Source organism: Lissotriton helveticus, chromosome 3_1, assembly GCF_964261635.1.
Source record: "Lissotriton helveticus chromosome 3_1, aLisHel1.1, whole genome shotgun sequence".
NCBI lineage: Eukaryota > Metazoa > Chordata > Amphibia > Caudata > Salamandridae > Lissotriton > Lissotriton helveticus.
The window spans coordinates 614,374,147-614,395,594 of NC_136061.1; the positions used below are offsets into that span (position 1 = coordinate 614,374,147).

General features: G+C 44.0%; 1 protein-coding gene across 1 annotated transcript in view; it reads left to right on the forward strand.

Moving 5' to 3' along the window:
* Window positions 1-21,448, forward strand: part of VWC2L (von Willebrand factor C domain containing 2 like) — a 551,961-nt gene that overhangs the window by 37,695 nt on the left and 492,818 nt on the right. The gene's annotated exons all lie outside the window — the stretch shown is intronic.

Below are 21,448 nucleotides of genomic sequence, written 5' to 3' on the forward strand. Positions count from 1 at the left end.
GTACCAATCCCATCAAAACTAGTAGAAAGTACGATGTAGGAATGTGCTGGATTTTGAACAGAAATAAGCAATATAGGTCTAAAGATGGACTGCTCATGCACCTGATTTGAAAGTAAATAGTTTAAGTTGAAGTGGTAGGAAGAGTATCTAATTGTATAATACCGTCACCAGTGCTAAGAATTGGGCATCTTTACCACAGTCCCCAGCCCTTCTAGCTCTCCTCTCCTGTGTGTACACGTTCAGGTTCTTGAGTTTCTCTCCGAAGTGTTTATGAGTTATGCAGTCTACTGAGAGTATTGAGACTGGTTTTAAACCTTTTGAGAAAAGGGATCCAGAAAAAGACATGATGTTCTGGAAAAGGATGTGAGAACTTGTCACAGTATACCAGGGTTCCAGAACTGAGTACAGTACTCCAAAGAAGGCCTACAGAACTGCAGACAATACCGCACAAGGGGCGAGGCCTTCAGAACTGGGCAATACTTCAGGAGAGACTTCTGAAACTTTGCATACTACTGACTACATTCGCACGTGAGCCCTCTGTAACTTCAAACAATACTTCATATGAGTCCTCAATGACGTACCACAATACCTACAATGAAGCTTCAATACCCTAGGACGCCATAACCATAAATGACATGAAACACCTAACAAAACAGGCCACATTATTACAGTTAGGACTTACACAATAGCACAGATGAGATGAACCCTCTATAACTGAGCATTACTTCATGAGACACCTATATAACTTAAAACCACACTGTGAATGATTGAGGCCTCAGTAGCACAATACACCTGTTTATGGGAGACCTCAATTGCTTAGCACAGTGTCACATAAGATGACAATACTCTTGTGCAGTGCTTCATTTGAAGCCTTGGAGACTCAATTACGTAACACAGTACTACATGAAGTCACATTACTATCACAAACAATATTTTCACACAGTCTGCTCTGTGATTGCCAAAAGTGGTATAGATGGGAGAGCAGGTTTCTAGTTTAAACATTATTACACAGTTTAGAAACAATTGGAGCATAATTGAATCGAAAGATCAAACTGGAAGCCAGATTTTTTTACAATTGCCTTGTTTACCCAAATCAAGCTTGAAAGCAAAGCCAATATATTTGCACAATGATGTGACAGTGCAATAATTTAGCTACTGGTTAAAAAAAAATGCTGCCTATGTCATGAGGTTGAACAGATACGTTTCAATCTAGATTTTAAAACAATATCACTGCAACACAGCAAAACAATTATCTTGTGTGGTAGAAAGAGGACTAATTCATTACCTTGCTGCTTGCAGGGCAATTAAAAACTGCCGGAATGCATCATGATGCCAAACTTAACAAAACATCTCACAGGGAAATGTAAATACCTCACTATGAAAGCATAATGTGTAGATGTGAGAGAGAGAGTCATCCTTTTTGCCCTGATCACCCCCATACTTGTGATACTGGTGATACTGGTGGTAACTGTCTCTGACTGTACCCTGGGCTCTGCTATCCAGGCCATGGGCCATTGCTCTGATGAAAAAAGATGATGGTAATTAGGTGTCCTTACAATTGGCAATGACAGATCCTGTAAGTCACTAGCATATAATATGGCGATGGAGATTCAAACTACCTATACGGCCCTAGTATAAAACAGTATGGGGTTTTGAGGCCCTGTAGATTTTCCGGCACTGAAGTGTGCACTACTGTGTTGTCTGTTGTCATTTTTTTAACGCAGTCCTGCTTTGAAGACTGAATTTAAAAGTAAATTATATGCAAATTAGATTTTTGAATTAAAGGCACTTCCAAAGTGTTAATCTACCCTATTTTTTTTTTACATATAAGTCACCCCTAAGGTGTCCCCAGGTGCTCTAGGGGTGGGGGAGGGTGCCATGTAACTATAAGCAGGGACATTATGAAATATGTTTTATGTGCCCTGGTGAGTGAAAAACTGCCAATTTTGTTTCCCCCCATTTTGGACTATTAACTCCGTAGGCTAACAAAGCAATATGCTATTTAAGTATACGCATTGCAAAGAAGGGACTGAACATGTCATTCAAGGACTTAGAAAATTTGCAACGATAAATCCAAAAACTTGCTACTGTTGAATTTATCATAACTAGTACAGAAAAGAAGTTATAGGACTTTCTTTTCTTCTAGCAGCCTTTCCTGATTGGTCAGCCTTAACAGGCTTTGCCAAGCTGCTTTGATGAGGTGATAAGTGGCCTGCATAGAGTGAAGGTTATATGATGGGGAGAGGTCTGCAGTTGCACAAAACAGGCCAGGTCAGAAGCTAGGTAAATCAAACTGGACTTCTAAGAGAGCAGGTCAGTAAGGAATGCCAGCTGGGCCTACTCCCTCTTCCTGTAAACCCAAGCCAGATGGCAGGCCCGGTAATGGAATTTGCAGGAGATAGAATGGGCGTGTTAATGAAAATGCGTTACACCAATAGGATGGGTTACCCAGCTCTAACTCCAAAGGAGAGAAAATCTCCATCTTGAATTTAAGGTGCAATGCTTTGTGGGACATGAATATGCTACACTTTGGACCAAGCTGTCATTAGTTTGGGTGACACCCTGCACCTCATTTGGCAGGGTTGCCTCCCTGCTTGTCACCCCAGATAATAGAATAAATATGTGAGAGCTGCATAGCAAGTGGGATTTGCTGCCTGAAACCACATGGAGAAGGACTGCCCTGCTGGAACCATGGTCTGCATTATATGTTTGTTATGATCTTCAGTTTGCTCTTTAGGGGCGTCCATCACTGCTGTCCAAGAAACATCAATAACCTTTCATTTTATAACTATCTGTGTGAACACTTCAAAATGTTGCTGCCAATAATGCTCACTCACAGTGGGGTCTTTGCTTGCCCCTGAGGTTCAACCTGAGTCTAGAAAGCAAACATTTGCAAAGTTCCAGTAAAAGGATGTCAAACCCTCAAGCACATCACGTGGCATGCTTCATCATGGCGGTTTCTCCTGATTATTTAGGCATTGTTGTGTTCACAGATGGAGGGGTAGGGCTATCGTGGTCTGAAATAATGTCTTATGAGTACTGGAATAGTTATCTAAATCCTTAAGTACTTTATTCATCCCCTAGCACTAATGATAACATCTCAAAATTGACTCTATCTACATGTGTCAATCAAACTTCTCTACAATCCAAGTTCTAAACATTGTACTAATTTAAGTCAATTTTTTCTTGTTTGTACACCAGACTGTCAGAGGCAGAAATATCATCCTCTAAACTTTAATGGCCGACACATTGAGACCCAAAATATTGTGATGCTAAGTATATGTATGCAAGTATAGATTATAAACTCCATATTCATCTACCTTAGTATAGATTCTTAACTCAACATCTATCTATCTTGAAGATATTTACATATTTATGTATGCATGTGGTTAACGTAACATTATAATTAGGTCAATATGCCAGTGACAGCATTAACATTTTGAACCAAAAGAAAACACAGAAATTCACCAGTTACAGTTAACAGAGCTAACTATAACTAGTGTCCCGCCATGCACTGCTTATGACCTCACATATTACATCACTCATGACATGTTGTATAACACCATTTATGATATCACTGATGACATCTCAAATGACATCTCTGATGACATCATCCAATGAGTGTGTTAGCTTGTTTTATAGGTTACGTAGTTGCGGGTAGCTATCATACTACTTTTCTACCTAATTTTGTACAGCTTGTTTTCAGCTCATGTGTGTAAATGTTTACAACATGCATGTACTTCTAATGCATCATAGTTCTGTAGAGTTATTGAACATGTTATAAATCTTTGATGTAAGAGTAAGACTGTGTGAAGATAACAGTTGATGACATGTGTTCAGTTTTTTCCACACAAGTTTTTTGGTTCTGCAGAAAAAACAACAGGGCAAAGACTCCACGTAGTAGATATTAAACAGTTTATTTACGAGAGGCTCGCACCGCCGGAGTATCACTTTTTGTTGCATGTCTTTGCATAGCCTTATAGATATGGAGTAGGACAAAGGAGCGTAAGTGGCTGCCTTGCCTTACTCTGCATCAAGGACGCCTTCTATGGGCGTTGCAGTGGGTTGTTCCCATGGATTTTGACACTGCCCCAGATTTACCTAACCCTGTAAACCTGGGCCTGGGTCAAAATCTTACAACTCTCGCATTCTGCAGCACACATGCAAAGAGGAAAATGGTTCTCCGACCTGTTTTCTTAGATTTAGAAAACCTCTTTAAACATAGAAATTTTTACAGTAGTTCTCAACTCTGTGGGCCCGGCATATTGCTCTTTAATCAGCTCTTTAATCAGCTGAGACAGCGCTATGAAGTCTCCAACATAGGAACACTCTATAAATAAAAAAATAACATGAAACAATAACATAGAACATGCTCCTTCCTGCACAAAAGCAATCCTGCCTACAACTAAGGCACATTTGCACCATGGTGCAAGGGTGCCTACATTGACGCTAGGTAGCAAATTGTGCACAGCACAGGGGGAAAGGACAGGAATGTACACTATTTCATAAATACAATTAATTCCTGCCTTTTCAGATTGATGTAGGGCTCATGGCAGTGCACCATGAAAACTACCCTATGCCAATTCCTCATAAATTAATCCCTAAGTATTGTAAACAGACTTGAATTATTAAACCGAATCCTCTCAGCGTGACAATTTCTAGATAACCTTAAAGACTGTGCACCAGGTACTAAAACATGCACATGTGCTTCTCTAGCTTCAGAAGATGGGCTGCCTGTAAAGTTTTCACCACAGTATGAAAGCTGCAGGTAGTATGATCTTTAACCCCTTCAGAACTTGATTATTTTAAGAGAACAGTGTATTTTTTGACAATTGTTGCATAGGATGTACACTGTTCTTAGTAGATACTTTTTTAATACTCTGTGGTTCATTTCTCATCAGAGTGTCACTGTCTGCAAACTGTGATACAGTGTAAACTCTTTCCTTTGAGTAAACACAGTTTACAGTACCCACTTTTCTACTCACATCAACTTCATTTCTCAATGTAGGTTTGGTGATTGTGAGGGGTTTGATACAGATAAAAGATGTCCATAGTAGGGCATTCCTTTTTGAAACAGATATTGAACATCTTGAGGAACGTGGCGTTCTCTGAACAGTTGTGTACATATTGAACATTGTGTGCAATGAGTGTTTCCTGTATATGTGTGGTTGATTATTTAAGAAAAGTAGGCTACCTGTGAAGTTCATGGTATTGGGTCTATTATGTACATAGTGCATGCTTGCTACACCTAAGGGAGTTGGATCTGTGATGGAATTAATGATGCATCATATTATTCTGAGCTATTTTCTACTTACTTTCAGGCCTCTAATACCATACCAGTTTACAGAGTAATGTGGACACCCAGAGACAGCCAACCCCCTTGCAGACAGCCAAACCCACTAAGCGCACTGCTTTTCATTGCTTGCAGTGTGGGGTTGGCCACAGGCAACCACCCGGATGAGGCCAACCATTCGCAGTGCACCGCTTTTGGTCACGCATGGCATGGGGTTGCCGCAGTGCCTGTCTTCTAACCACTCCCCACAGCCTGCCAACCCCACACCATGCGCAGCCTCTGTCATAATCAGTACATGGTTGGTCTTCAGGCCCTGGGGTCCCCATCCACTGTAGCCAAACATATTTATTAAGGGGAGGGGGGCGTGCAACCTCTTCCCTAACTCTTAATTATCCCAGTGGACCCCATTCCCTGGTCCAGTTCCAATAAAAAGGTGAGGGCCATTCAGCCTCTCTCACTAAGACTTCTAGGACCACAGGGAAATTAAGGGAGGGTGTGTGCCCCCACTCCCTGAGCCTAAGTAGGTCCCGATGGCCCCATACACAGGGGCCAAACTATACATAAAAGGGGGGGGTGGGGCCACATGACCCCCTCCCTGAGCGTATTTTGGACCCAGGGACCCCATCCCCTGAGGCAGCCTTTTTCAAAAAGGGAGGGGAGCGACGTGGCCCCCCTCGCTAAACCTATTTTTCCCCAGGGACCCTACCCTTGAGGTCTGTATTTTAAATAGGTGGGTGCCTCGGTGCCAATCAAGGAGCACACACCAAGCACAATCTTGGGGACCACAAGGGGAGCACCAAGGCCCCCGATGCACCAGCTGGTCCCCATATGGAGCCAGCATTGCTCCTGCCCGGAGGAGCAATATCTTGTTCTGTTTCCCTGCCCACATTAGAGCATTCAGGGAAACAGATTACAAGTCCGCTCCCAGGTGACAGTAGAATTTCTAAATCTCCAGCTGCTTACTTACTGCTTGCTCCCTGTTAGAAATAGGGTCTCTAGTTAACAGAGGTATGCATCCTGTCCAAGTAGTTAGGGTAAGTATAGTACACACTAAAAGTTTACCTGTGCTCACCCTCTGGTAGCTTGACACAGAGCAGTTAGGCTAAACAAAAGAGGCAATGTGTAAAATATTTGTGCACACTCACAGTAACAGAGTAAAAACACCACCATAGTACTCCACACCAGTTTAGAAAACTAGCCAACATTTGTCTGAGTAAAACAAGACCAAATTGACAAATATCCAATGTAAACAAGTCAAGATGTGAATTTTTAGAGATGAAATCAAAACGCAGGGCTTACAATGGTCATGCTTGACCGGGACAAATCCAAATGCTCATTCCAACAGCGATGTAGCGTGGGCTGGATACAGGAGTCACACAGACTCCTTTATAGTACCTTCGATTCATTAGACATCAAAGAAAATGATGTGTGGTGTAGAGGAGGGGAGGCGTTGTGAATGCAGGTGATGCTTCGGTTTCTGAAGGCGGTGCAAGGTTGTTGAAGCTTTAACGCCTGGGGACGATGCGTTATGCAGAGGAGGTGAAGAGCTGGATGCTGGTGCAAGACCTAGGTTTCTGAATTTGACGCAACATAGCGAATGCGAATGCGTCAATGTCAACAGTGCAATGTGTCTATTCTATGGCATTGAAGTCAAACCGCTGGGCAGAAGGCAACGTGTCAGCTGAAAGCCGCACAGGGCCGTTGCTGTGTCAGGATCAGAACGGTAGACTTAAGTGCTTGAGACTCACGCAGTCGGGGTTCTTTGGAGACGCTGAGGCAAATTCCGGGCAGCGTAGTAAGTCGTGGCAGGGGCGTAACACAGGCATACGCAGCCCGCGGAGTGCGGGGGTCACTCAAGCTCAAGGGGTCAAGGGGGCCCCCTCAGCACTGCACTTCGGCCTGAGAGCTCCTAATAGAGTCCGGAGGGGCCCCTCCATGTACCTGGCAGGGGGCCCTCTCAATTATCGTTACGCCACTGAGTCGTGGTTGATGAGTCATGAACTTGGCGAGCGGGGACACAGCTTTGGTGAAGGCATCAGTGATGTGGCAATTTCGCAAGGAGGTGGCAGTTCTGAACTGACACTTCGGAATCAATGCATCGATGTCTTGGTTGTAGCACTAAATTCACCTCCAAGGGTGCAAGACTGGGTTTGGCACCACTTTGGCACCACTTGGGAGGGCATGACTCACTGCCGAGGAGCCCATGTGCTGGTAGCAAGATACAGGTGAAGTCTTTGATGTCCCTGGGAATTCAGCAACAGGAGGCAAGCTCAGTCAAACACTTGGAGAACCTAAGAAAGCAGGATACAGGTAGTGAAGTTCACTACTCACTCTCCCAGGCAATGGGCAACAGGCAGCACGCTAACACAGCAAAGCAAGCAGCAAAGTGGCAGTCCTCTTGGCAGCACAACAGTTATTCTTTCTGGCAGAATGTCTAGAAGTGTTCTGAGTGTATGGCATCAAAGGTCCATTACTTATACCCATCTTAGAACTTGAAGTAAGAAGACTTCCAAGAAAGTTTTTTGTAGTGCCCAAGACCCAACCCTTATTGGCTTGAGACACACTACAGGGGGTTATGCAGCTCTTTGTGAGGAAACAGGCACAGCCCTACTCAGATGAAAATGACAGCTCCTTCCACCACTCTAGCCCAAGAAGACCCATCTGCCTCATGGTGGGCTATCAGGATATGCAGGAGACACCTCAGTTACATTATTGTGTAACTATCTAGAGTGAATTCTCAAAGCCCAACTGTCATCCAACCCAGACGTACGTGTATTCTAGGAACAGACAGAGACACAGAATGGTTAAAGCAAGAAAAGGCCAGCTTTCGAAAAAAGGTATTTTCAGACCTGCAGTTTGAAAACCAACTCACAAAAAGAGCTGTTTTTAAATTGTGAGACCAGAGACACCAAACAGCAAGGTTTGGGTCCAGTAAGTAGGTGAACTTGCCAGGTCGACATGGCAGTTTCAAACTGCCCACACAAGGTCTGCAGTGGCAGGCCTGAGACATGTTTGAAGGGTTGCTCGTGTGGGTGGCACAATTAGTGCTGCAGGCCCACTAGTAGCATTTGAGTTACAGGCCCTGGGCACATATAGAGCACTGCAGAAGGGACTTATAAGTAAATCAAATATGCCAATCATGAAGAAACCAAATGCCATTACTTTTTAGACGCAGAGCACATGCGCTCTAGCACTAGAATGCAGAGGTAAAGTACCCAGAGTCCTAAAACCAGCCAAACCTAAGTTCAGCACACAATCAAACACAGGAGGTCAGAAGCAAAAATACAGGGTAAACCACACCATAAGATGCCAGGTCTAACACTCCCATTGGGCATGAGATTTGAAAATGCTCCCGCCAGATGTGAGCAAACACATTTCCTTGCATGCAGTAGCGCAGGCAGGGAAACAACTCTGTCCCATGGATGGGTTTCCGGGACACAGCAAGTGGACTGGTACAGGAGGATGGGGTCCCTGTTCTCATTAAAGGCTCAATGAGGGGGCCACGCAGCCCTGGAGGACGGGGTTCCCAGGCCCTTTTTAAAGCTTGGGTACCCTGGTCCCTTAATAAATAATTTGAGCATCAGTGATTGTGATACCAGGGAATGAAAACGGCTTGGGGGGTGCATGCCTCCCTTCTCTAATCATGAACATTGGGCCCTGGGGTTGGGTTCCTGGGGTCATAAATGGCTCTAGGAGGGGGGGCACGCTCTCCCCCTTAATATATACATTGAGGCCCTGGGAGATGGGGTCACCGGGACTGCAAATAGTTCAGGGAGGTGGGAGCATTCGCCCCTTCCCCTTTTCAAACAAATTTGGCCCCGGGTAATGGAGTCCCTGTGGCTGAAAACGGCTTGGAGAGGGGGTACAAGCGTCCCACCCCCTAAATATGCCTGGCCTCAGAGGATGGAGTTCCCAGAGCTGTAAATAGGCTGAGGAGGGGGGTCCCGCCTCATTTTTTTGCTGCGATCCATCGGGAGTCCAAATTGGCTCCAAACAAAGCGTAAAGTGCTGGGTATCCCTACCCTGCCTCCTTATATCACTTATGTTTTTTTTTCACTTCAGGGCAGAGGACTAAGTCCCCATGTCCTAAAATGTTCTAATGCTGCTGGCAGTCAATCAGATGGCTCACTCGTGTGAGAGTCTGATTCCAGCACAAGCGAGATGGCCCAAGGGAAAAAAGCTCCGTATTTTTAAATTGGCACTCCTGTAAGACTCTTGCGAGCCTCTCGCAGACCCGACCATCCAAATATACAAAAATTTTTGTACCTTCATTTTTCAAAAATTACTAGACAGATCACAAAAAGTACACTCTGTGTACCAAGATCTAGCTTCCTGACAAGTTGTGTGCAAATCCTTTCAGCAGGTTTTGTGGTAATGCTGCCTAAAGAAGTCCATGGAAAATGTATGGGCAAATTTGCTTTTGGGACCACCCTTTTTCTCAGCACCCGCTTATAAGTTCACCCTGAAACGTTTGAGGAAGGAACCAAAGTGGACTTGCTTTTTGGGGAAAGTTTTATAGAAGATTTGTCAAATAGCGCCAAAGTTATTAGCAAATAAAAAAACTCCTAATCTATGGAAAAGAAATCCTAACTATAAGTACCCGGTATGACCACAACTGGGCAATATATATATATATATATATATATATATATATATATATATATATATATATATATATATATATATGTTAAAAAATCAAAATACATATATTTGCAGTAAAGTATAGTAAACCTTCTTACCTCTATATATTTACCTTCATGGTATTTTGGTAGCTGATATTTATTTCATAACATTTTGTAGGATACTTCATTCACGATTTTCTGGGTATTTTAACCTTTACTCATGCCTTCCTATCATAATATTAAAACAAAACGAGTTTCATTACGAATGTCTCATGTCTTCTATCTACACGTTTTCTCTGATGTTCATGCATTTAATGGTTCATGTCTATGTTTGGGAACCCAGTGCCACCAAACCATGAGCTCATAGAGAGGAGAGAGTACCTGCTCATCCATGGAGTGGGCTATCAATAAAAGGTTCACAAATGTTATTCTCCAAAGGTCGACCCCTATAACGCCCACCTTTAATCCTTCATAAAATACAGTGGAATCTGCAAGGAAAATACATTTTCACAATCTTAAGGCAAATAAGAAGTGGACAGATCTTTTAAATCAGGGATTCATTCTTTGTTGTTAAACCTTTTTGTGGGATGAGTCAGTCAGATTGTAAAATGTAGAACAATAACTCGAAAGAATGAATTTATAGAGTGGGTGATAAAGCTGGCTCGGAACATTCATCAATCAGATCATCTCATTGATTTTACAATAGTCTTTTATTTTGCTTACAAATCAACGAAGAAATCCTGTAGAAACTGGACAATGCAACAGACCGATGTGGAAAATTGTTAAACAATGCTGTTCAGCAGGTGATTGAAAAGCTTGCTTTGTGAATTTATGAATCGAGAATGTCACACTCCAGAATTCCATGGCAGATACACACCATGAAAGAAGTAAGCTCCTAACAGTGTTTTGTGGTCATGAAATGTTCCGGCATAATTAGACCTCACAGAAAGGTCTGACGTCCTCAGAATCACAGGGTGTCTCTGGGTGCAGGTTCAGAAACGAAATATATGGGGACATAGCTTTTTCTGCTCAGAACCAAAACATATAGGGGCAGGGCTTTTGCTGCGATGGAGAAATTCCCTCCCTGCTTTATCCATGCTTTCTGAAGCCTGTTTTCTTAAGTTTGGAAACCTCTGTAAACGTGGACGTGTGTTTAGTGGTTCTCAACTCTGTGGGCCCAGGGTATTGCTCTTTTATCAGCCGAGACAGCGCTTTGAAGCCTCCAACATAGGAACGCTCTATAAATAAAAAAAAAATAACATGAATCAACAACACAGAACTTCAGAACACAGGTGATGGTATTTTATGACCCATTTATAAGCATGAAACTCTGCTTTATTTCATGTAGGATGAGGTTTATTTCTCTAGTCCAATAATGTGAGATAGCAAAGGAAACTTTTATGCTGGGCAATACATTTGCTGGATATTTTAGACCTAAATAAGTGCTCAAGCTTTATTAGGCATCGAAGATAAACAACGGGCTCATCAAACATGCCACTGATAGTTTGCCCCCAGGACATTGAGGCAGGAATCTCGATAGCACCAAATATCATCGACACATTGTCGAAGGACAAAATATGGAAACGTAAGTATAACCTTTGTATACATAACTCCACATATAGGTACCTTGACACATATAGGTACCCTGACAATATATACATATCTTCAAGGTGAACAGATGTGGAGTTAATAATAGTAAATCTATGCTTCTTCTGTATACACTTAGTTTTCGATATTTGTCCCTCGATATTCCATCCGTGATATCAGTGTATCTCGATATACCTACCATCGACATTCCATAGTATGGAATTATGACCCCCCAGGATATAGCAGCATTGATTCGCAAATTTAGCGGCACAAAAATGGAAATTTAGCAGCACAAATATGGAAATTTAGCGGCAATTTTGCAGCATTTTATTTGGCCGTTTTTCCTACAACAAACACAGATATCTTAGCTTTTTTAGTTATTTAACAACATGAAGCTATGTATATTTGGTTTAATTACAATGTAGACACTTTGTTTCCCTCGAAAAGCATGTACAGATATTCGAGTGTATCTCTGGATATGGTTTGGGAATTCTCAACGTGTCAAATCCTGGTGCTGGTCGTGGGGAAATGAAGTGGTGAAGTATTCCAGGGGCGTGACGTCATTGGACAGTCCGCACCATTGGTCTCTTGAAGTGCGTGCTCTGCTTTTTGTCGAACCAGACCTGGAGTAGGTGATGGCGTGACCGAGCGAGACGTCAAATGCAGAGTTCACCCGAGTCCACTGTGATGCACACCCTTTGGCTCACGGCCCTACTTATGCCTCGTCGTGATGCATGGTGCACTTTCGGTTCTCTGCAGCTATATGTGTACTGTGAATGCCTCTCCTGTTTTTTGGTATTTTAATATGCTTCCTGCGTCTCGGACAGGGACATTTTGGCGCTACGTAATACACGCAGATAAATATAAACAGGAAACATGATTGCCACAGGGCCTAGGCCAGCTCAATGTGCCTGGACTAGGCCTCTGTGGTGCCATTTCTTCCTGCGCTTTCGTGTGTACCCTCTTCATTCAGTGCCACCAGGACCCTCCTACAAATCATAACTTTGTACAGACAGGGGCAATGGAATTAACCAATTGCACAACCGCTGCATTGCCTGCATTATTATGAAGTGTCCCCACTTTTCATATTACACAATTCTTTGCATATTTTGAAGAGTTCAGCATTAAAAATATATAAAGATTAAGTCAGGCCCGGTCCAAGGGGGAACATCCTTTACAACGCAACTTTTACAAGGCACTACCATTACGACGCAACTTTTACAATGCAAGTTATTACAACGTATTGCGCTGGGGGGCGCTATAGGATAGGGAATAGTTTAATTACTATCCAACACCTTCCTTACTATCCACGGGGACTGGAGTTGGAATAGTAAATTAAACTATTCACTATCCATCGCCCACCAGCGCAAGTCGTTGTAACGACTTGCGTTGTAAAACCTGTGTCGTAATGCCATGCATTGTAAAAGCATGTGTTGAAACGTCATACATCCGGTCCAAGGCACCTAAGGGGCCATTTCCCCAATAATAAAGGGAGTGGAAGCAACGAGGGTACCCAGGTGGTCAGATGAGTGGCACTGAAGACAATTGGTACCAGAGTATAAGATTGTGCATTATTGAGCGGCACACGATGGGTGTGGAGGGCGTTCCGGGTTGTCTCTTGAACTAAAAGCATACAAAGTTGTCTGGTCATAGAGATTCGTACCAAGAGATCCGATAAGCAGAAAAGCGAGATGGGTGGCACTGTAGGCGTTATTCATTTGGGCTCTTCTGGGGGCGTTGATGGTTTCCCACATGTCAAAAGAAAACACATTTGAGCCGTCCAAGGATGTTCCACAAGTCCCGCATGGTGGAGGAAAAATACCTTTAAACGGGCTTGCTGTAAAAGTGATGGATTTTACCATCCGGCCCGGGCGCTCAGATCGGAGTCACAGTTCCTGGCTGTGGTGCCTCGCGTGGAAAGAGCTCGTATCGGAGGTCGCACCTTTGGACTGCGGGCTCCTCAGCTGTGGAACTCTTTGCCACTGACACTCCGGGGCGCTACCAGCCTGTTGGCTTTTAGGAAGGGTCTAAAGACTTGGTTGTTTACTCTATAGGCCTTTCTTTTCCTTTTTTATTGCATTTCTCTCTCTGTTTTTATTGCCGTGTTATGTTATTTTGCCGTAGGTCTCGCTGTTAAAGCGCCGGGATACTCTTTTTGAGTCGCCGCGCGCTATACAAAAAGAAATATAACATAACATAACATAACATGGAACGATGTAAACTCGTAAAGCGAATCTCGAGTGAATGATGTAGTGGCTTTTCATCCATAAACTACCTGTAGACTGCGGTAGAAGTCAGTGAACCCCCTGTGAATGCGTGGGACGCCCTCCCAGCAATAAGGTAAATGAATAAGGCTTGTCACAGTCCGAGACAGGATCGTTAGTTGGCAAGCAAGAGTGGTACTGGTAAGCATGTCAACGGGTAGGGTTAGTTGGCTGGGTTTTTTTTTTAAGCTTTGTATTTCTCTTTTTTGTCTTCTGTGATTTGTGTTGCCCGATCACTGTAAAGAAACAAGTGTGAACCTGCTAAAGCCTGCTTGCATTCCATTGCTGGTCTAACTTGGCTGTAATACAAAAGCCGGCGGTGGAAGTGTGCTTCAGTTCGAGGAATGCAAATTCGGCCTGCACTGCCCGTAATAACGTGGATTATATGACTCCCGGAGGCTGGGAGCAGTTTTCTCTTGGGTTCATGCCTATACACTTCCAAACTTAAGATGCTTTTCTGCTGGAAGTAGGTGGTGAGAAAAGTAAGTCCTGTTTTGTGTAATTTGCCTCTGAGCAGAGTTGTTGAGCATAGCCCTCGGGGAAGGAAGAGCACTTGGAGCAGTAATATAAGCTTTTAGACTTCAGACCCCCCAGGATATAGTAGCATGGATTAGCTTTTGTAAAAATACCGCGATTTCTACAAAAGTGCAGATTTCGCGGGCACTTTTGTAAAAATCGTGGCATTTTTACAAAAGTGACGATTTCCGGGCAAACCGCGAAATCGCGATATCCTGGAGGGTCTGCATAGGACACTAATCATTGACATATCAATTAGCTCAGAACGTGGAATCAAGCTGCCCTGAATAATGAGACAAGAACGACCATAGACAAAAAGCCCTCGTTTCTTTGACCACTGTTACCAGATCTGAGCAGCAACTTGATTATGAAATCAGTGGAAACAGAGGAAACTTGCAATCTTTTGTTTATAAAGAGAAATAGGGAAGCACAATTTATTTTTTGTTAAAAACAGAGAATTTTAGTACAAAAAATTGTTGAAAGAGACAGTGATGTACCAAAGTCAGTTTCCACTCTGAAAAGGTCTAGAAGATTCCTTCTGCTTAGTATAAGTAGGCACAGGTACCAGATAGCTGCAAATTATGATTACCTTTGGAAGGATCACTCACCTTGAGGAGGAGAAAGACGCTCAGTAGTCAGTATGTGATTTGTTCCTTTTCGTCAATGTGTATTGATTTGCTGACCATGGTGTGTGATATTTTCCTAAAATTACTTTTTGCAGCCGAATACCAGGTAGTGCAACATTGAGTATTGCATTATAGTTGTAGAATGACCATGACCAAGGTGACCTCACCCTACCCTAGTGTTCCCACACTATAGAAGGATGGTTAAATATCAAAGCGCTCAAAACCTTATTCTAGATACCCACTCAGAAGATCAGATCAACTCTCAATTGCATTGATATTGCTTCACTTGCTGTCTGTCAAACAAAGGGTTGTATTTAATATTCTCTGCCTGGTCTATAAAACATTATATGTCAATGCCTTTGAATGGATTTCTGAACTCTTTCTTACATGCAACCCAACAAGACGCCTATGGTAGCCCCCACCTCGTGTCTGTGATTCCCACTGGGATCCTCTCTCGGCTCATCCAGCTCAGTATCATCCGAATTAGGGCTTGATTACAAAGTAAGGCATTATTTATCACCCCACATATATAAGAATAGCATGGGGTACATTGTTTATCGGATGCGATAAATAACACCTATTACGAGTTCACGGAAATATCCATGATACAGTATATACTGTTTGTTTTCCCCTGTTAAATATTAGCAAGTTTAAGATGCCGAACCTTAATGAAGTTTGAGTTGTTTAATGAAATTGAATATTATTGAATGCGTTAAATACATTCAAACTCATAATTCCGACCTATTCACAAACATGAGTTTACACATAAGTCAAAATATTATGAGGAACTTGTAATTAAGCCCTTAGTGTGCTTTATTGTGGCATAATCGGATCGCAGGCGCATAAACAAATTGAATATTATGCTATACTCAATTGCACACTGTCCATGTTTTTCCAGCTGCCTTTGTAGAATCAGTGTGTCCTGCTCTGGACATTTAAGTGCCAGTGAGCTAAGAGATTTCTGTGACTGTTTGACGCACTGTGCTGCTGATATGGTTTTAAGTTCTGACTTTGCATGTCACAGAATATAAGCGAATATAAGCGAATCCTTTGTTCAGTTAAGATCAAGCTGCAGACGCTGCTATAAAAAACATGGGTGGCATATTGACTTCTTTTTCTTTGTCTAGTTTTATTTGTAAGTCTCTCGAGCTGGTTCCTGCCGCCTCATCCATACCAAACTATAGATCAGGGTTTTGATGAGTATATGGATTGTTCTCGTCGGTATACAACCTTTACCACGCATTTTTTATCACGCAATACCATTACAACGCTGGTATTACAACGCAAACCATTACAACGCATTGCGCTGGGGGGCGCTCTAGGATAGGGAATAAGTTTAATTTTCTATCCAACACCTTCCCTAGTGTCCACGGGGACTGGAGTTGGAATAGAAAATTATACTTACCACTATCCAGCACCTCTAAGCGCTATGCGTTGTAAAGGTATGCGTGGTAAATACCGCGTTGTAAAGGTATGCTTGGTAAAAGTATGCGTTGTAACGTCATACATCCGTTCTCGTCCTGTGGCATTGCTTTTTTTTCAAGTATGGTTCACAAATTCTCTGTTGTGTCTCCAAAATCTATAAAAAAATATACTCCAACCTTATTTACATGTGTGTAAATCAAACATTAATGCGTGTATTTCACTTTTCTAAATGAAGACTGTAATTCATAACCAAACTATAAGCTCGAATTTCTCTCTCATCCTGCCTTTTAAGGATCCGCATCAATCTGCGGTCCTATAATGATCTGGTATGTTAGCATTCTCAGCATGAAAAGATGTTTTACAATCCTACATCTGCGAGCACAGCTATTTGGCAATGAAAGTCAGTTATATGTTTTAGTAGTGATAATAACCACTGTACTAATTATGACAGAACTGAAATTTACTAAACATTTAAAGCCTCTAGTTTGCTGTCATAGAAACCTTTCAAAATGCGTCTAAACTGCAATGCATAATTCAGTGGTGATTGTTGATGTTTCTTCTTTGAAAGTAGCCTGAAAACAAACAACTCTATTGCGATGTGAATATAGAGAATGCACACTCTGGTTAAATTATATTATCACATCTGAACAATTAGGCTAAATGAGAGGACAACAGTTCCATATCACCTCCTAGAGTAGGAAAAGAGAAGTGTACATAGTGCAGATTTAGTGGCTCAGCACAACATATATTGTGACTTCATTTAAAAAACGTATTGGAGCTCTAGATCAGTATTATAATAAAATTAGATTAAATCGGAAATATCTAATCCTTTGCATAATTTTGGCAAGATTGCATGAGGTGATCTGAAGGAATTTTAGTTTTTTTTCAAATGACCTTTTAAAAATATATGTATAATTACTTATGATATGAAGTTAAAGAAGATGGCAAACACATTTGAAAATCCAGTGCCCTGTGTGTGTGTGCCAGTGTACCATGGGCAAGAGCAAAGAAAGGAATGAGCCCCGCAGCTGCTCTTCGAAGTTTAAAAGACAGCAAAAACCAGGGTTTAATGGAAGCTGCGCTCCTGGATTAAAGTGCTACTAAATTTCGTTCATAAACATTAGTCCTTAATTGTGAGTATTAGGTTACTAAGCGAGTGTGCAAATTCCTTTATAGGTCGCAGCCTACCAGACAGCATAGGTGTGTGGTATGTGAAAGACATCTTGGGGGGTTTCAGAAATTGACCTGGGAATGCATTCTTCCTGTTGCTTGCCAATGGCATTATAATTTGTAACTCACATTTTCTTGCTTTTGAATCTGCTCACCAGGTTCACTTCATTCCTCCCATGCCCAAACCTTATCTACCAGTATCATTCTGAGAGCTTTCTATATCTAAACAGGCCTGGACATCTTGTTTTTATCTCGTCAAATGTACTGTGCACTCAAAGACTGTCAAATGTCAGCGTCAAATGTCACGCTGTATCTTCAGATGGAGGCTGGTGTTTAACATTCTTTCGGCTGACTTCAAAGTGAGAGCATTTATGGGAAAAATATAAATTGCTCTACCCATGTATTAAGGGTGTCACAGTGTCATGGACATTGCATGCACAAGAACTGCAGAGACTGCTGTGCCAGAGTGAATCCACTTTGACATTACCCTGTGTTCCAACCATTTCTCCTGGACACATTAGGGGCTGTTGTGGCATTGTACAGCCTGCAAGTTGCTATGGTTTGATGAGATTCCTGTACAGAGCAGGAACTGCTGTGGTATGTGTTATGTAGTCAGCAGTCTAGTAGCTGGGTGGGTGGAGCTAGCTGGGGTGGAAGGGAAGAGGGGGAGCGTGGAGAGGAAGGAGTTAGTTAGAGTAGGGACAGGGACACTGAAGGAGGTACTCAATAAAGCTCCTCTATAAATATACATCTACTTGTCAGTCTTCATTCCATAGACACGACAACTGGCGACGAAGGTGGGATCGGTGTGTCCATAGCCCACAGAACCCTGCAGGAGTGACCCTGTCCCAAGCAGCGTCCAGAGAAGAGAACGCTGCTGTGTGAAGCGAAGCTGCCGCCTGAAGAGAGAGGCCAGCAGCAGGTGACCCTGTCCCTCAGTCAGGCGACTGCGAGGGAGCCAAGAGGGGCCGAAGCAACGAGTGCCGAAACGCTCGAGAAAAGGAAACCTGTTCGCGCCAAAACCGCGACTCACGCCCAATGCGTGTAAAGTAGCACGTGCTGAAAGAGCAGAAGTCGGGAGCCCACTCCGACTCTGCCTGCCACCCGAAGTTATCCGAAATCATCCTGGCAGCAAGCGTCGCCCACAGAAGGCCTGCGGACCCGCGCCAGCAAGCGTGGTGCACCTGGAGCTCGAGTGGCGCGCGACCTCGCGATCTCACTCCCGATGCGTGAGGTTCGGCAAGGTGGCGCCGAGTGAGCGCGAGACGCCAAGAAAGCAAGGCAGGAGCCCACCCCATCCTTACCTGAGTGCAGCAGCAGTGGCCCAGGGTGTGGAGACCAGGAGAAGTGTTGCCCTTCCTGGAATCAACGGCCGGTGAGTCTGTACTGAAACAGCCCTGGTCTGAATGAACAGAGAGAAAGGCTCGGGTGCAATGAGAGGCTAACAACGGCGGCCATCTTGAGGGCAGGCAGCCTCAAAGACAGACTCCTTGTGCAATGTAGGGGCGGCCATCTTAAGGTCAGGCATGGTGATTGGCCAGTGAGAAATGACACACAGGCTACCAAGAAGCACAGCAAACCTGAATTAACCCGATTAAACAAAGCTGAACAAGCACGAGCAGCTGAAGCAAGATAAACAAACACGAGCAAAGTCAGATAACACCGGCTGAAGACGACCGTAATTACCCAACTAAAGCACGTGTGAACGAGCAGTGACAAGCCAGTCAGTGTCAGAGAAAAGGGTGTGAGGCACGTGATACCACGATGGTGACCCCAGATACATCCCCACAGCGAAATGAAGTCAAGCCCATCGTGGCAGGAGTGTCACATCTGCGGGCCCCAGAACCTTTAACCCTGACCACTGGAGGGAGCATGGGCCCCAAGTGGCAAGAGTGGCTGGAAGACTTCGAAGACTACATCGAGGGATCCAAAGTAACAGTAGACAAAGAAAAATTGATTGCCCTCCGCAACCTAGCAGGGCGAGAAATAAGCAAGATAATCAAAGAGCTTCCCCCTGCAGATGCTGGATCCTATGACAAGGTACGGGAGGCATTGAACAAAAAGTTCCTCCATAAAAGAAACGTGGATTATGAACGTCATGCGTTTCATCAAGCGCGCCAAGGAAAGGAGGAGGCGATGAGCGCGTTCATCACCCGACTGCGGCGGCTGTCGAGACACTGTGAATTCGACAACTTCTCAACAGATGCCGCCATCAAGTCACAGATTATAGATGGATGCCACTCGGAAGCCCTCAGGAGACGGCTGCTACGAAAACCCCATGAACTAGACGACATTGAAGAAATGACTCGCGTCTATGACCAGGCAGAGGAACATGCCACTACCATTGAAACGGGGCGCAATGTAAGTCATGAACAAGTGCGTCGCGTCCAAGCCAAAGGCAGCAGCCGAAGGAGCTCGAGAGAAAAGCAATGGAGACCGTCATCTCGTCAAAGACGTCCAGACCACAGGAGGCGAGAACCTGGGCGGAGAGACAGGGGACCGGAAAGGACGAGAAGATGCTACAGGTGTGGATATGACTATCCTCATGCCGATACCTGCCCTGCCGTGGGTCAGCGATGCAGGAAATGTGGGCGGACGAACCACTTCGAAGCGATGTGTGGGGACTATCACAAGGAGAGGCGAAGCGAAAAGATGAGGTCTTCTCGCTCCGACACCAGCAAACATCACATAAGAGCTGTCCAAGGAAAATCCACATTCTCCTCAGGCTCGTCACATTCCAGCCGAGAGTCGCGCAGATCTCAATGGGAACGGAGATCACCGTCCCGGGACTCCAGATCATCGTCCAGAGATTCAGAATACACAGTAGAATATGTGAATATGATCGCGGATCCCGACCAACTAAAAAAATATCCACGTTTGGACATAAAAGTAGGCAACCACGACACTAAATTCGTACTGGACAGCGGGGCTTCGCTGAACTATATCCCGGTCTCAGAATATGAGAGAATGAATCCTAAGCCCCCATTAACTTTTGCACCGGTCCGAGTTTTAACTTGGATGTCTAAGAAGCCACTCCCCTGCCTGGGAAAATTCCCAACAACTCTCAAACATGACACCATCACCATTCCAGCGGTCATACATGTTATCAAAGGCCCAGAGGCCGACTGCTTACTTAGTCTGCCCACTGCGGAGCGTCTCCGCCTTGTTGAAATCCTATCTAAGGTCGGTGATAACCAGGACAGCGTCAGCAAGTTTCCCAAGCTGTTTCAAGGTCTAGGGAAGTTGAAGGGATGCCAAATACATCTACACATCAAGGAACAGATTAAGCCTGTGGCACAGCATCCTCGACGTGTTCCATTCCATCTTCAGAAAGCTGTTGAGGATGAGCTGCAAGACCTCCTGTCTGCAGACATCATCAAACGAACGGATGGTCCAACCGCATGGGTATCGCCAGTGGTCATCGTACCAAAGAAGGGGGCCCCCAGCAAGGTGAGACTGTGTTTTGACATGCGCCTACCCAACACGGCGATAGAAAGGGATCGTCACCCTGGGCCGCATCTGAGCGACATGATTTCTGCTTTGAACGGAGCAAAGGTGTTCTCGAAGCTGGATTTAAACAAAGGCTATCACCAGCTGGAATTGGACGTCAAATCCCGCTACATTACGACATTTGCAACTCACTTAGGACTCTTCAGATACAAGAGACTGAGTTTTGGTGTCTCATCAGCCGCGAAAATTTTTCAAGAGGCAATCAGGCAGATCATTCAACACATCCCCAAAACTCTGAATTACAGCGACGATATTCTTGTGTATGGCTCCGATGTTCGTGAGCACGACATAGCACTTGATCGGGTTTGTCACGCCCTGTTGGATGCGAACCTGACATTGAACAAAGATAAGTGCGAGTTCCACCAGTCCACTTTAAAATTCTTTGGCCACATTTTCTCGGGTGCAGGAATGAAACCTGATCCGGACAAGATAGCG